Raw genomic sequence first — 16,059 nt, 5'->3', positions numbered from 1 at the left:
GAATGAGCATGGCTGTGTTCCAATAAAACTTTATGTACAAGAACAGGTAGTGGGCTGTGGGCCACAGTTTGCTAAGATGGAAGAGCAGCAAGTTAAAGGGATTGGGGTCCCTAATGACATCATGACACCCTTTACCTGGCCAGTCATGAACTGCCTTCTCCTAGACTTACGCAAGAAAAAAGACAATTGTGAAATGATTATTTTAGAGTTTCTGTCATTATAAGCCAAACCTAATTCTAACTAAATAGTTGTTTAAGAAATGAGTAAATGATACATGTAAAATAGCCCACATAACATTAAAGACAAATGAATATTGAATAAAGTAAGTATTTCATAATAATAAGCAGGTAGCTGTATTTTAAAAAAACTTTAACCTCTCTCCAAACTGAGGACCTAGTGGCCAGCAGATATCAAGTCCGCCTGGAAGAGAGGGAAAGAGTCTGGGCCACAGACAGAGTGTACGGATTAACCCTCTGCCCTCTGCATGCACCTCTTATTCTGCACGGGGTCAGGGAATCCGCTCTCCTCTGTTTTATCAGGCTGGTATTCCTTCCCAGCCTGCTGAGATGCTGCCACCAGGATGACAATAAACCACTCAGAGAAGAAAAAGTACAAGACTTTATTAAACGTCATAAAAAAGATGTGACTGCTGAGGTCCATGTAAGCTCACTCGGGTTTGAGCGCCCAGGCTTGGCCGTAAGTCACCCTTTGGCAACCGAAACCACATGAAGCATGGTGTTGAAAACTTGCTAAATCATTTGTCACTCAAAGGCTTTTAAAATAAAATACTTTCAAAAATAATCATTTGATTTCAGACTCTAAACTGCGGGCTGCACTGAGCGGGAGTAAATACTTGGTTCACAGGCACGTTCAATAGCAGCTGAAATCAGGGCGGGTCAAAAGACTTTGGCTGTCAAGCTACACTTCTCTCAAATTCCAAGCTTCTTCCTCTTTATGCGCCTCAAATGAAATTGTTACATCTGGGTGGAGGCGGAGGCAGAGATCTCTAAAACCTGGGGGAAAATTTCCTGGCTACTGAGTTTTCTGACTCTGGATTAAAGTAGACTCAACATTTATTCTATGTTATTCCTTTTCTGAACTTCCTAATGTTTGTCAAGAGCATCTGCTCTATTCTGACCGTGTGGATTCAAATCCTGGCTTCACCACTTACCAAATGTGGGGCTTCGGGCAAACATGTAATCTCTCATCTGCAAAATGGGTTACATGAAGAATTCATTCATTGATACAGCATGAAAAAAACGTTTCTGAGCACCTACTGGGCACCAGGTATTGTTCAGTGTGCAGGGAATAAAGTAGGCAGATACCATGCATGTATCATACCCGGTGCAAAATAATTACTCAAAGATTGTTGATATTATGCTTTTCATACACACACACACACACACACACACACACACACACACACACACACACACATATACACATATATAAGACCACATTATAGATGCTGGAAATCCAGAGGAAAACGAAATAAGGCATTCTTCCCATAGCACTTGCATATGAGTGGAGAAGGCACGCAAAAAATATATAAATAAATAAGATCCTTTCATACAGCTATAAATGCCATGAAAACAACTAGCTGGAGTTATATGATAAAGCATAATCAGTGATAATAAGGGTCAGGGTGGTCAGGGGAACATTGCCTGAACTCCATGGGCAGATCTGGGAGAGAGCACTCCAGGCAGTGGGATGGACCGGTGCAAAGGCCCTGAGGCGAGAAAGTCCTTCATGTGTTTGAGGAACAGACAGAAGATCTGTGAAGCAAAGGGAAGAGTGGCATAAAGTATGGTTGGAGAGGTGGGCAAGTAAGTCCCTCATTATATAGAACTTAGAAGCTCTGGTAAGTCTTTCGGATGTTATCCAAACGAAATGAGATCTCACTGGAAGGTTTTAAGGCTTTTCAGTAAAGCCCGATCCTGATGAATGTATAGACACTAGGGTGGAAGCAGGATGAGCAGCTAGGAGGCTGCTGTGGTCCAGCTGGGAGATGATGGACTGAGTGTTCAGAAATGGACAGTGAGAGGGCAAACATATTAGGTGGAGGAGGTGAGAAAGAAGGAAGAGGTAATGATGATTTCAAGGCCCTTCAGGAGAAGGACCAGATCTGGAAAGACAGTGATAAGACACTGGGAAGATGATTTCCCAGTGGGGATAGAAACAGGGGTCTGAAACCCTGCTTCGGGCTTTAGAGTCATCAACCGTGGATGGAAGATAAAGCCAGGGGATGGATGAGGTCACTCTGGTGATTAGGGGAGCAAGAGACAGAGCCTGGAAACTTTCCTTCCTGCCTTTTCCCTCACAACTGTTTTATCGCTATCTGGTGAGTTTCACTCCTGGTGATGGTTTCCCTCTTTGGACCCTTCTAATCTGTTTCCTTTTAGAAGGTGGCCGTTTTCAGTGGTTTTTCATTTCTTTCTCCGGACTAATTTTATTGCTCATAGCCTTCTCTTCAGCTGCCTTGGCAGGAAGATGCTATATATTAAAATGGTTATTATTTTATTTTATAGCTCAGGCGAATCTATATTCAGCTCATTACAAGTGTACGGGCCCCGCTAGCCAAGTACATTTCATAACAGAGAGCTCTTATTGACAGAGAAAGCTCATGTTCTCTTGGTATCTCCCAGAACGCTACCCCTGAATTGTGATGGATCACCCGTGGGCACAAGAGGCCCATAATTTGGGTCAGCACTAGGTAAACCATTGTCCTGGTTTCACTTGGCAATTCATATTAAGCTGGGAAATATGAGGTCTAAGCACAGAGTGGCAAAGAAATGAGAAGAGAATCACCCAGCAACCCACGGTTAGTAGGTGTCTCAAAATGAACATCTCCCAAACCGAGCTCCTGATCATTATTAATCCATTCCCTTCTCTAACTGTCCCTATTCCACATGGGGCTGACTCTGCTCCTCCAGCTGTGCAAGCCAAAACCTTGGAGCCTTCTTTGACTTCTCTCTTTCACACGCCACATCCAATGCTTCAGCAAATACTGCCATTTCTGCCTTCAAAACCCATCCCAAAGCCAACCACTTCCTGTCATCCCCACTGTTACCACCTTGGCTCAAATCCTCAGCATCTCTTTTTTTGATTTTTTTAAACAGCCTGCCTGCAATTGTCCACATTCTGTCTGTTCTCAAGTTGGCCAGAGAAGTCCCATGAAAATGAAGATAGATTATGACAAACACCTGCCCAAAACCTTCCAGTGACTTTCCTTCTCACTCACAGAAGTCAACATCCTTACTGTGGCTTATGAGGCCCTACAATGGTCTGGCCTTGTTTCCTCTGTGACATTGCCCAATGCTTACCATACTCATGTCGAATGTTGTGAGCACACGAGACACATTCCTACCTCAGGGCCTTTGCATGTACTTTTCCTACTACCAGAAATGTTCTTCCCCCCAGTATAAGCAAGGCTCATTCTGTCACCTCCTCCAGGTCTCAAATATGACATTCTCACTCAGCCCTTCCAAGCATCCCCGTTTAAAAGTGAAACTGTCCCATGTCTTCCATCACCTCTTCTTTTCTGACTCTGTTCTTCTTAACAATAGGAACTAGATGCACTTATCATCATCAAGTATTTCACATATTTGTCTTTCATATCATCTGTCTCCCTGACCTGAGGGCAAAGGATTTCTGCTTTGTTCATTGCTGGACCCATAGTGCTTCATCCAGTACCTGGCACAGAGCAGGTGCTCAATAAACATTTGTTGAATGACTGAGTGAATAAAAAGGCACTCCTTTAAAATTCAACTTTTTAACTGTTTTAACCTTACCACTGTGAAGGGCTTGGTCACAAGGAAGTCAGGATATGCCAAGTTGTGTTGCAGTAACAAACTGAAATTTCAGTGGTGTTTACATAGCACAATTTATACTGGGTTCATGCTCCGTGTCTACAGGCTCAGCAGGGGGTTCTACTTGTCTGCCTGTTACTTGGGATCCATCGCAGCAAAAGCTCCATGATCAGACTGGCAAGGAGAAAGCAAGGTGAACTACATATGGTGCTAAATGCTTTTGCACAGAAGTGACACATATAACCTCTATTCAGAATTCATTAGCCAGAGCAAGACAGCAGCTCAAGTCTGACTTCAGGAGGAAGGGAAGTGAAATCCCACCTTGTGACCAGAATGATGTTGATCAAAGGCCCAAATCACTAACCCAGTCCAGCAGAGCACAGTAAGATTCTCTTCATCTGTATCCTGCAGCTTCCCCAGCTCTTCTCATCCCTTGTCCCCCAAAGCGCCTCCAACATAATTCTTCTTTCCTCAAGGTGTGCCCCTCTCCAGCTCTAACTATTCCCCTGGACACACACACGTGTCATTCCCCAGATTCTGCATCAGAGAAGCCAAAGACCTGCTTTTGTAGGAATGGCCTTGGCAGGGGTGAGGGTGGGGGAGGTAACTCAGCTGGAATAGCCAGAACCTTTTCAGCAGGCTGGCTGAAGGGAAAGACTGGTAAAGCTCACAAGTTACCAAGCTTTGTCCAGTAGCCTGGGCACATGGCATCCAGCACACTTGCCAGAGCATAGTGCTGGCTGACTTCCACATCCCTGACACCGAGATCTCAAAATGATCAGGGCAAGATCAAGCCCTTCGGCATCCCTTGTGCCCTCAAAAGTACCTATGTAGATTATCTTCTAAATGCATGCAATCTGTATGTCTAACCAGACTATTAGGATGGCAGAATTATGCCATTCCCTCGCTATTCCTTTTAATAGAGATGTTACTATGTCAACAATCTTGTGATACTTAAATCTCCATCATTTCAACAACTTTTTTATTGAGTATATACTATGTGTCAGGTACACAGTGAACAAGATGAAGCTCCTCGCCCTCCAGGAGATTAAATTCTACTGAAGTGAACAGATAAAATGTTATCACGTTGGAAGATGTGATATAGTAAAAGTAGACGTGGAGCAGAGGAAGGGGGCTTCAGAATGTGTCTGGAGGTTGGTCCAGGCCATGGCGAATACAATCACTGTGGAGGCAGGTGATGTAGATTACAGGAAGCCATCGTGTCACCTGTGGCCCAGGTAAGCCAAACAGAAAGCTAGTGTCCCAGGGGTGCAGTGGGTGGGCTCTCATCACCCCCTCAGCCAAGGACCACAGCTTCTTTTTATCTTCTTCCTTTTAGATGATGAAAATGGAATGCGTTCTCCATTCTGCTCACCTTTCATTCATCTCTCACTGGGACCATTCCAGGAAGTTCGGGGTAATATGATTGAAGGAGAGGAGCTAAAAGTTGCCTCTGGACCCACTTCAAGGAAATGCCACTGAAACTCCAGAATTCATCACACTTCAGTGAGCAGGTACCCTTGTCTCCAAGGAGCCGAGCAGACAGCAACTTTTCAACCTATCTGATTAAACAAATACATGAGAGGACCACAGTTGGCAGCAACAAAGGATTAAAAATCCCTCCATGATTATCTTGGGCCAAATCTGAAGAAAGAATCTGCACTCATTCCGATAACATGTTAAAGTTCAGTGGCTGAAAAATTTGCAGAAAGAGTTGGTGTGGAAGGGGCAAGGAAGGAGCATGCGCTCATTCTGCCAATGGGGAGGGGAAAAAATTTTAACGAGGGCAAGATAAGAGCCAGACGTGTGGAAATATTTCTCTTTGAGGATATTCTTTGTACCAATTACTCTTCAAACATATCATGTTAGCGTTTTGGGCACAACTTGACAATTAAATTAGACGAATGGTTTTCAATGTTTTTGCATCTGATGTGCTTGAAACTCTTTTGGTGCTAACGTTTTCAGCCTGTCACATACATTTTTAAAACTTTGGCAAGTCATATAAACACTGATTTCAATTAAGTCAAAAATTTCACTATTCATTCACTATTCACTATTTATTTCACTATTCATCTTTTTTAATGACATGACAAGTAATTAATTGGGCTTGATTATCACTTTGTGGTGCCCAAAGTCTGAGGATAGAAGGAAACACAGTCGATACATTTCTGCTTCTAGATGATGCCTTCCAAGATGGCTTCATTCCTTTGCATTCATTGACTCTCCTCTCCTCCCAAGAATTAATGCTGCCCTAAATCACCCCCCTTTCAATGCCATGTTCTGAAATGGTTCTCATCCAGTGCTATTGGTACCAACTCCATCACAGAAATGAGGAGATTTCAGTGCTGGCCATTGGAAAGGAGCATAATAACCACTTGTTTAGCATAGGGACCTCAGCCGGAGGAGAAGCTAATCTCGGATCTTATCTCTAGGGTCATAGCTGACCACTTGCTGATGTGACAATGTAACTTGACAAGATAATGATTTCCAGGTTGGTTCCAAATGGTCTGGGATTGGAAGGTGAGTGCAGTTGGAAGGCCAGGGGGAGCTGCAGGGGCCAGATGACGCACAGATTGGAAGAGGTGGCTATTCCGCAGGATGTCTCTCCCAGGAGTTCAAAGAGTTCTGACAATATTCGATAACATGCTGCCAACAGTGATGGAACAGATGGTCTATCTTCAGATAAGCCATAAAGACTGGGATGTGATAAGGAAGTTCAAGGAAAACTCCAAACCTTGGAGCCTCACTTTTCTTCTCTGCCCTTCCCTCACTTCCTGCCTTTGCCCTGCACAAGTCTTTTTGTTTTCTTCTTACTTCCAACACGTGCTAGTCATCAGGTTGGACAATTCTGACCAACATCAATAATGAGAAGTGATGCATCTTTCCCTATACCTGGTCTCTGTGCAGAGGGTTCTTTCAGGTCATCGGTGATATTTACTTACGAAAAATCCCACAGAAGCCTTCTCTTTCCCTATTTCATCTCTCAATGGATTTTATGATGATTGGTAATCTGACGTCTTCTTCCTTGCTGAATGGCTGGAAAACTCCATGGGGACAAGGATCAGGTCTTCTTTGTGCACCATGCACTCCTCAGAGCCTCGCTGCATTAAACATCCTTTACTGTATTCCGATGTTTTGACATCTGGGGCCTTACTGACCCTAGGAAGACTGCTCATCCCTGGATTAGCTGATTTTGAGAGACAAGAAATAACTTGCCTTTGAGTGTACCTTTCATAAGTAAGTATGTAAGTAAGTAAGTAAGTACCCCCAACCACCTCCTTCATTGGGCACTCACAGAGCTCATGTGCTTACTCTGGGATAATACTGCCCTCCCCTCATTGAGCCAGGGACCAGACAACTCAGGATACCCTGTACCGGCCAGAGATCAATGAAGTTACTCAAAGTAACAAATCCTAAGCCCGTTTACGCTGCCTTTCCTTTCCTTTACTATGGAAATCACAATGAAGGTTCTTGACCACTTTTTCCCCCTTGCTCTCTCTGCCTCCTGACTGACTTTGGTGCTTTCCCCCCCGGTCCTGCATGACACATTTCCTACCTTTGGCAAATGAGGGTAATGGAACTAACTTCTCAATGGCAACTGTCTCCTTATCTGTTGGCCTCACTATCCCTGAATAATAATAAAATCTACACGGTGCTGGCATAGGCATAGAGTTGTTGTTCAGTCACTCAGTCGTGTTTGACTCTTTGCAACCTCATGGACTGCAGCACACCAGGCTTTCTGTCCTTCACTATCTCCCAGCAGTTTGCTCAAAACTCACATCCACTGAGTCAGTAATGCCATCCAACCATCTTATCCTCTATCGCGCCCTTCTCCTTCTGCCCTCAATCTTTCCCAGCATCAGGGTCTCTTCCAATGAGGTAGTCCAGTGGTTAGGCCTCTGTGCTTCCTCTTCAGGGGATGTGGGTTCGATCCCCAGTCAGGAAACTAATATTCCACGTGCCACTCAGCACAGCCAAAAACAGAAAGCTTACTTAGAAACACTGGGCACAGAGCAGCTGCTCAATAACCAGCTATGTGTGTGACTCTTCAGTTTCCCTGCCTATTGCTTCTTTGAGTTCCTTTGTTCCTTATAAGATAATGTCAACTGCAGGACACCCACCACGGGCCCAAATCCAGGTGGTACCTCTCAGCCTGGGGAGTGTTGTTCCTCCACCCTTGGCAAGGCTTGTGTGGCCCAAGAAGGCAAGCCTGATGGTGTTGCTGAAAGGGGATGGTGCTGGGACACTACAGGGGCTTTTCCTGGCCGCCTGTCACTGTGAGACATTCCAGTCAGCAATGAGAACAAAGACGGCAGCCGGGGAACCAAGCCTTGTACGGGTCTGTCCTGGCAGCACTTCAGGAATAGCCCAGAATGGAGATGGGGGGGCCAGGCAGGCTTTGTCACCCACTCATGTGCTCCCAGGCCGCTGGGTCTCCAGCCAGAGAAACACTCACCACCACGAGGGGTACTGGGATCTAAAAGTGAGACTGCTATTGCTGAAGGGGACACCAGCCCGGGAAATCTGCTTCCTTAACACCTGTCCCCAGTCATTTCCCATAAACACCTGTGTGGGCATCAGAAAGAAAGGACTGAAGTAAGTCCATACTTATATAACAACAATGACTTTTTCTTTTTTTTTTTTTTTGACCCCTGGGGGATATTTGCAATCTTCTACAAAATGATATTGCGCAGTTCCCACATGCTGGCACCATTCTGAGCACTTTGTATGTGTGACAGCCGAGACTTAGCAATAACCCTGCCAAGAGGCATCATCATCCCCATTTTCATATAGGAATGTGCAGTGTGGATAAAAGACTTGCCCAAGGTCACCAAGTTGGCAAGGGCAGCTTAAACTCTCAATATCTAGCTTCAGAGTCTTTCTACTACCCCACATGAGTTCCTTCAAACAGCCAAATTCTAAGCCTTACCTGGGGCGGTGGTGGGGGGCCTCTACAGACCTCAGTTTCCCCCTCTTTAGTTTGAAGCAGCTAACCCAGATGATGCCACTAGGGGGCTTTTTATGCTCTATTATTTTGACTCAACAAGCGACATTTCCAAGCATCACAGATCTTTCTCTGGTTGCAGAGGAAACTGAGAGGTGTTTGAAGTCCCTTCATAGCCTGTGACCTGGCACAAATAGCTTAACTTCTCTGAGACACAAGAAAGGAAAGAGACAGTCCCCAGGAAGGCTTGATCCCCAAACATCAAGCTCTTTCTGAGCATTCTCTACCTCTACCACATTCTTCCTTGCCAGTATTCCTTTGTTAAGGCAAATATTTCTGGAATGTTATGGAATTACAGGATATGCCGCATAGAGGAGCGGGACAGGGATAGGCTTTAATGTTGGACAGCCCGATTCTGATCTCTGCTATTCACTAGGACATATTTTGCTTTCTCTGTGCCTCAATTCTCTCATACGTAAAATCAGCAGTGACAGTAGTCACTGTACCAGAGAGTTATGTGAGAATTGCCTGAGACGATGCATTCTGCATGAGGCTGGGTGATAGCAAGTACTCGATAAACGCCAGTCATTAATATGATCGTTGAACTTTATGATTTAGTTTATTCTCTGCATGTCTCCTACATCTGGAATGATGATGTGAAGAGCAACAGATATGAGGGCAGTCAGGATGGTGGGGACCACAGTGGTCGTCTGGTGGTGAGCAGAAATCCAGCACTAAGAGGCCAGGTCACAGCTGGTTGGAGCCAGGCTGCTGATGGGGACACCGGGCTAGCTGGATGACCCACCAGGCTACCCTTGGGTGGTCCTCATCATTGGGAGTACTCATCTGCACAGCCAAGGTCTGTGTGCCCCTCATCCTCTGCTTGCTCCAGCCAACCACCTGGACCCTCCTGAAGCCATGTGGCCCTGCCTTGTCTGCACCCCCCACACACAGTCCAGGTACCCATGAAGCCTGCCATAGGCCAGCAGCCTAGAAAGGAATGATTCTGTCTATAGACTTCTTTGGAGGGAGACAGAACCATGAATTTCCATGGTCTTAAAAGCCTTATTTTCCACCTTTAAGCTTTTCTGAAATGAGAATAGAGTTTACATTTAATGAGTGCACTTGAAGCAGTGTTTCTCCTCCTCACCAAAGAGCTGTAAACAAATGGGAGGGGCGTGTTAGAAGTGAGAGCATACACTCACTTGTCCCTGCATTTTGTACAGAAATCAAATACAGTCCAGCTAGGTTGATAGTAGTAATCACCACCACCATCATCATATCATTATTACTGCTATTACTAGCAGCCACTCTGAATTGAGTTCTAAAAAAGTGCCCAAGACTTTGCATGTGATATTTTTAATCCCTATATACAGAGCTAAGTTCTGTTAATCTTGTTCGACCAATGAGGAAACTGTGGTTCACAGAGGTGAAGTGCTTCACCCCAAGTTGCATAGCTGTATAGCCAAAGGGCTTGGATTTGAACCTAGGTCCACTTGGCTCTCAAATTCCACCATTTCATCTACCAACTGGTAGTTACTGTTTCTCTCTCAAATCCCTGATGAAATCTTTGATAGGACCTTTCTTTGCCAAAGCCCCTTGAGGAAATGCTGCAGTAAAACAAACTTTTATCTCTGAAGTCATCTGGCCGATGCGTGAACCTAAATAAAAGGATGCAGAGAATAGACCACCCCATGAGTGATGAGCTCTCTGACACTAGATATTCTGAGAAGAGGAATACGCCCCGTGACAGGCGCACCAAGGAAGAGTCCTGTGGCCTTGGGTTTGTCATCTTCCAGTTGTGCGACCTGGGGTGAATCACTGCACCTCCCTGATCCTACATGGGCTCAGCACTCTGAATGTGTGCAGTGAGGACAAGAAATCTAATAAAGTCATTTAGGGATTCAAGGTGTTCACACTATCCCTCGTAGGAGAAATGATGGTGGCTCTACTGCTATGAGTGTGAAGGCCTGAGTTGATCACCAAGGCTGTCCCCTCAAGCTCCAAAATCTCTCCAGAGAGGGACAGCCTAGATCAACTCTCACCTAGACACAGTCAGAATGGGCCCTCTCTGTTTCTAAGGCCAGTACTGAGGTGTTAGCTGCTCCCCACTGCCACATGCCACTTGTTCATGACAGAGAACCACACACCAAAGGAGTGGTGGCTTTGGGTCCCCCTTTTGAACAGCTGGCTCACAGGAGGTCTATTTCCCTACCCTTTTCCTGGTCTGGCCAACCCAGGGTTCTTCCGGCTGACAGAGCACAGCGGACACATTACGGTTCTGTCGTCAGGCTGCTAGGGTTCAAATCTCTGCTGTCTCAATCTGACTAGCCTACCTAACTTCTTAAAAATCATGTAACCTCTCAGTTATCTGCAGAAAGTGGAATGATGGAAAGAAAACCACTCAGCAGAGCTGATATAAAGATTCTTTGGACTCTTTGATTATTCTTCTGAATTTGCCGAACAGGCTGCCTGGCTGATTCCTGGCCCCCGCGGTCTTGCCCACCAGCTGGCTACGAGTCCCCCAGGCTGCTTCGGCTCTACAGCTTCTTTTGCCCCACTAGAGGCTCAGTACAAGGCAAGGAGGAGGAGCATGGGCACCATTAGGACGTTAGCAGGCTAAATTCTACCTTCCAAAGGCCTTCTGGTTGAAAAGAGTTTGCTTCAGAGGAAAATCAGAATAGTGAGAATAGCCAAAAGCTACTGGAACTGTATGCTAAGCCCTGGGCTGCACCCAAGACATATCTGATTGCACTGATTTCTACCCATAAATGATCACATAGGTACTTTCACTGTGCCCATTTGACAGAACAAGTAGAGATGCAGAAAATATGCAATAGGACCTGCTTAATGTCACACAGCTAGTTACCAGTTAAGGTCGAATCCCCATGCAGGTCTATGGGAATCTAAAGGCCAGTATTCTTCACCTCTATAGTTCTTACTCCAAAATAAAAATATCCATGAAGTTCCTATTGCGCACCAGGAACTCCCATGGTATATTAGGATATTTAATGTCCCAAATGAGTACACTTGACGTAGTGTTTCTCCTCCTCACCAAAGAGTTGTTAATAAGTGAAAGGGGGCATTTTAGATTTGAGGGAATTCACTCTTATTCCTCAAAAATTAGTATACTCAAAACCCTTTAAGGAATACACACATACACACATACCACACACACATGAAATTCAGATGAGTAAACTGAGGACTCAGAGAGTTGTGCCCAAGGACAAAGATGCAGCAGGACCTGAACCTGGTCGGCTGGTCTCAGGCACTAGCCCCTAGGCATCTTCTGTGTCATCACCCTGTAGCTTCTCTCCACTTCCAGAGCAGAAGCAGGTGCTGGGCATGCCCTCTCCAACTCTGTGCCAAAACAAGAGGCAGAGAACCAGCCTCCAGGTAAGCCTACAACCCTGCGGACCTTTCCACTGGCGAAGAGCCCTTGGTCTCCAGGGCGTTGGCAGATGGGCCCCTCCTGGTTCTCAACCCTCCGCTCTGACTCACAGCGCCATGTTGGAAAACTGCCCCTCCAACATGGTGACAAACGCTAGTCACACAGCATTATGAGAGCCTCACAGGACAATCTTTGGGGGGGGGGTGTCCCCCTCATAGCCTTTTCTGAACTTGTTCTAAGTCCTTGGGCCACAGCTCTGGTGTCTCTGTTCAGAGGAGGGACTTGCCACACTTGGTCCTGGACAGGTTAGGTGATAACAGATCAAAAGGCAGGCCGAGGCTCCTGGCTTCCCTACAGGCTATAGTCCGCCCTGTCCCTGGAGCTGATTTCCAGGCCTCGGAGGCCTGCGAGCAGCCTGTCTCTACCCGGCCACCTTCTCTTTCACAACTGATTTAAAAAAAAAAAAAAATCTCCTCCTGCTCTTAATTGCATGCTGTGTGTTCAGATTTCCTAAAGTTCATGAACTGCTGTGAAATTTAAGACAAGTCTGCATTCCCGCTGCATTGCTACTTTTTAATTCTAAATTCCACCCACCCTTTCTAGGGAAAAAAAAAAAAAAAAGCCGAGCTGAGTCAAAGAAAATTTATGCCAGTTGAAAGGAGAAGGCCAGTCCCAAATAATTCTACTAATAAAAGGCCAGTGAGAGACAGGGTAAAAATAATAAGGTTATATCCTCATAAAGTTCCTTTATTTGTGATTCCTAAGGCGCTTAGGGAAACTTAGCTCATCAGGGCAGGATCCCAAAGGCAGCATCGGCTCCCAATGGTTGCCTCCATCACTCCGGGTGCTCCATAAACACTGGATTCTAGCAGTCTAGGGCCTTCAACATGAGTTGGGGGGAAGCGCGAACCAGAGAGATTTTATAGCAGAAGAAAGAGGCGCCAAAAAGCCTAAAGACTTCCACGTGGTCACCTGATGAGTCAGTCTGAACCCCAAACAGGGCCCAGGCACGCACTCCAGGCTTTGGAGAGGAACCCACTGGGCGGTGGCCACAGGCCATTAAGAGATACTTTGTAATAACAAAAGACCACAGCCTGGAGAGGTTCTCAGGGCCTCCACAGTTCTGTGAAAGAGGAGGGCACCCCTCCCAAGCTACTCGGGTGAAAGGAAAGGGAAGAGACTGGATATGACTTCACTGCACCAGTTAGGGATCAAAAATTCAGAGAGGAGCTTTCCTAAGGCAAGTCTTTACTAAGGCCGTACTGTGTGCACGGCACCAGTGGTGGGGAGACAAAGGCGACATGCGTGTCCTCCCCTTCGGGGAGCTCACCAGCAGCTGGTGGCAGCACTGCTGGGTCAACAGAAAGCTCTGAACAAGGAAGAATGGGGTGTGCTATGTCAGGCTCAGAGGAGATCTGCTCCCCGAGGGCCATCCTCGTCTGGGTCGCCATCACCCCTCACCTGGCCTCTGCGGCGGTCTATCAGCTGCTCTCCTGCAGCCACCATGTGACAGTCAGAGAGCGAAAAAGTTCAACGCGACTCCCCTGTGTCAGGGTCTTCCATGGCTTCTCCCAGCATGGGTACCAAAACCCAGACTCCTCGCTGCAGCCTACAGGGCTCCACAGTTCTCCCAGACCTCTTCTCCCATTATTCCCCTTCTATTTTGCTGTGCCCCCAACCCAGTCTTGGGACTTTCACACATGCTTCTCTTTGATCTGGGAAAACTCCTGCCTCAACCCTTCCCACAGTCAGCATCCTCTGATCACTCAGATTTTGGCTTACCTGTCTCCTCCTCAGAAAGGCCTTTGCTCAGCTTCTGATATAAGGTAGCCTGTGCAAGTCTCTCTCCAACATGTGCCCCTGTCTTATTTCCTTCACGGCACTTGTCCTTGTCTGAACTGCTTACTCTCCCTGATATATCTATTCTCATACATATTGCCAGTATTCCTGTATTAGTTAGCCACTGCTGTATAACAAACCACCCCGAAACTCAGTGGCTTAAAAGAGCAATGACTGATTGTTATTCATGAGTCTACAGGTCAAATGGATGATTTACTGGGTCTTGGCTGGGCTCACTTGTGTGTCTACAGGGATCAGTCAAGAGGCTCTGCTGATCTATGCAGGGTACTTTCACACGTTTGGGGGTTGACTGGCTGTGATCTGGTCTAGGATGGTCTTGTTAGAACTGGGGTCTCCTGTACACAGCCTCTTATGTATCAGTGGGCTTGTTTCAAGGTGATGAGATGAACTGTGTGTATGTTCACGGGCACGTGAAAGAGAAAGAGACAGGAGTTCACAAGGACTCAAGGTTTAGACTCCAAATTGGTAGACTGTCATTTCCACCACATTTTGGTGGCCAAAGAAAGTCTCACGACCAGATCAGATTCAAGAGGAGGTGAGAAAGGATTCTGTTTTTTATGAGAGAAGCACTTGCCACACACCATACATGTAACATACATAATTCATGATCTGTGTTTGGTGTGTTTGCCAATTTTTAAAAAATGGCCCAAACCCCTCTGTAACACTGGATTCTCAGGACAAGGTTGTGATCTGGGCTAGACAAGTTCCAACAGGCATATGCCGTATGGAGTTGTTCTATGCTGGGAGACATATTTGCCCCCTGGGATATCAAAATCCACGTAATAAAAGGTCATGTTATAATGAGGTTTTGCTGCACATGCTTGCTCTCAATTTAGACAGCAGGCCCTGCCAGGTCTTCCTCCAGCTGCTGGCTTCAGACCTCTCTTTCCAGAAGGATAAGAACTACCTGTCAAAACGCAAAGCTCTAACAATGAAATATACAGCGCATGCTGTGGGAAAGCCCTCGGTTTACTTCCACGGGCCGCAGCTGGTGTGCACGGCTGAAATGATTCATTCCTCCACCCAGCAAAACAAGTCCGTTTACAGGGTCTCCTAAACAGAACACATCCTCAACCTTTCACATGCTCTGTGTTCGGCTCGTGATTTAACCTCCTCTGAATTGAGGAGCGGCAGGCTTGGAGCTGGAAAAGGCGGCTCCTTCCTGCCTCGCTCTCTGCTCCAAGGCAATATTCTGTTACATTTCTAGGAAATCAGAATGTCTTTTAAATCCTGCTTCAAGTGTCTCCACATTCCACGCTAAGCTGCAGTGCTTAATTTAATATCTCCACAGCAGTGGTCAGAGTTTTGATCAATAGAGCCCGCAGCCTCGGGCACACAGGAGAAGAACTCCAAAGATGAAAGAATAGTTTGGGGATGACTGCACATTTGGGATGAGGCAAAAAAGACCAAAGAGCAAGCAGAGTTTCGGCGACCATTGTCAAAAGTGAATGTAAATGCCACGTGATAGCAACACCAAGGACATCTTTTCTCTTGGAAACGTGAAATTTACATGGTACCATTTGGAAAGGGAGCTTGAGGCTAAGGACTAAAGGTGATCTCTTGGCTGAAAAACCAGAGGGCAAGAAACTTATTTCAGTTACCAAAACAGCCATGGCTTTTCAATGTCAGGGAAATCGGAAAGAGAAAGACTGAGAATAGAAAGCAAGAGAAGCTGAATTCATTTCCTCTAGAAATTACTGTTGGGGATCAGGGATCCTCAGATTGTTTCTACTTCCATGAAGTGAAGTGAAGTTGCTCAGTCGTGTCCAACTCTTTGCGACCCCATAGACTGTAGCCTACCAGACTCCTCTGTCCATGGGAATTTCCAGGCAAGAATACTGGAGTGGGTTGCCATTTCCTTCTCCAGGAGATATTCTCTACCCAGGGACTGAACCCAGGTCTCCCACATTGTAGGCAGACACTTTACCATCTGAGCCACCAGGGAAGTCCTAGATAATGACAAGTGGTACACAAATCAGGGAAGGGGGTGGGGTTTATTTTTAAATAGGGTGAGGCCTCATGGAGTAGGTGACATTTGAACAAGGGTTTGAATG

General features: G+C 46.0%; 1 protein-coding gene across 6 annotated transcripts in view; it reads right to left on the bottom strand.

Annotated features, from left to right (window-relative positions):
* The window catches only part of ERC2 (ELKS/RAB6-interacting/CAST family member 2), a 957,804-nt gene that overhangs the window by 61,987 nt on the left and 879,758 nt on the right, over positions 1-16,059 (bottom strand). The window lies entirely within an intron of this gene.

Source organism: Giraffa tippelskirchi, chromosome 9, assembly GCF_054371585.1.
Source record: "Giraffa tippelskirchi isolate mGirTip1 chromosome 9, T2T-mGirTip1v1.2.pri, whole genome shotgun sequence".
In the NCBI taxonomy this organism is placed as follows: domain Eukaryota; kingdom Metazoa; phylum Chordata; class Mammalia; order Artiodactyla; family Giraffidae; genus Giraffa; species Giraffa tippelskirchi.
Note: the sequence above shows the minus strand (reverse complement) of the source record. Positions and strands in the feature narration are given on the sequence as shown.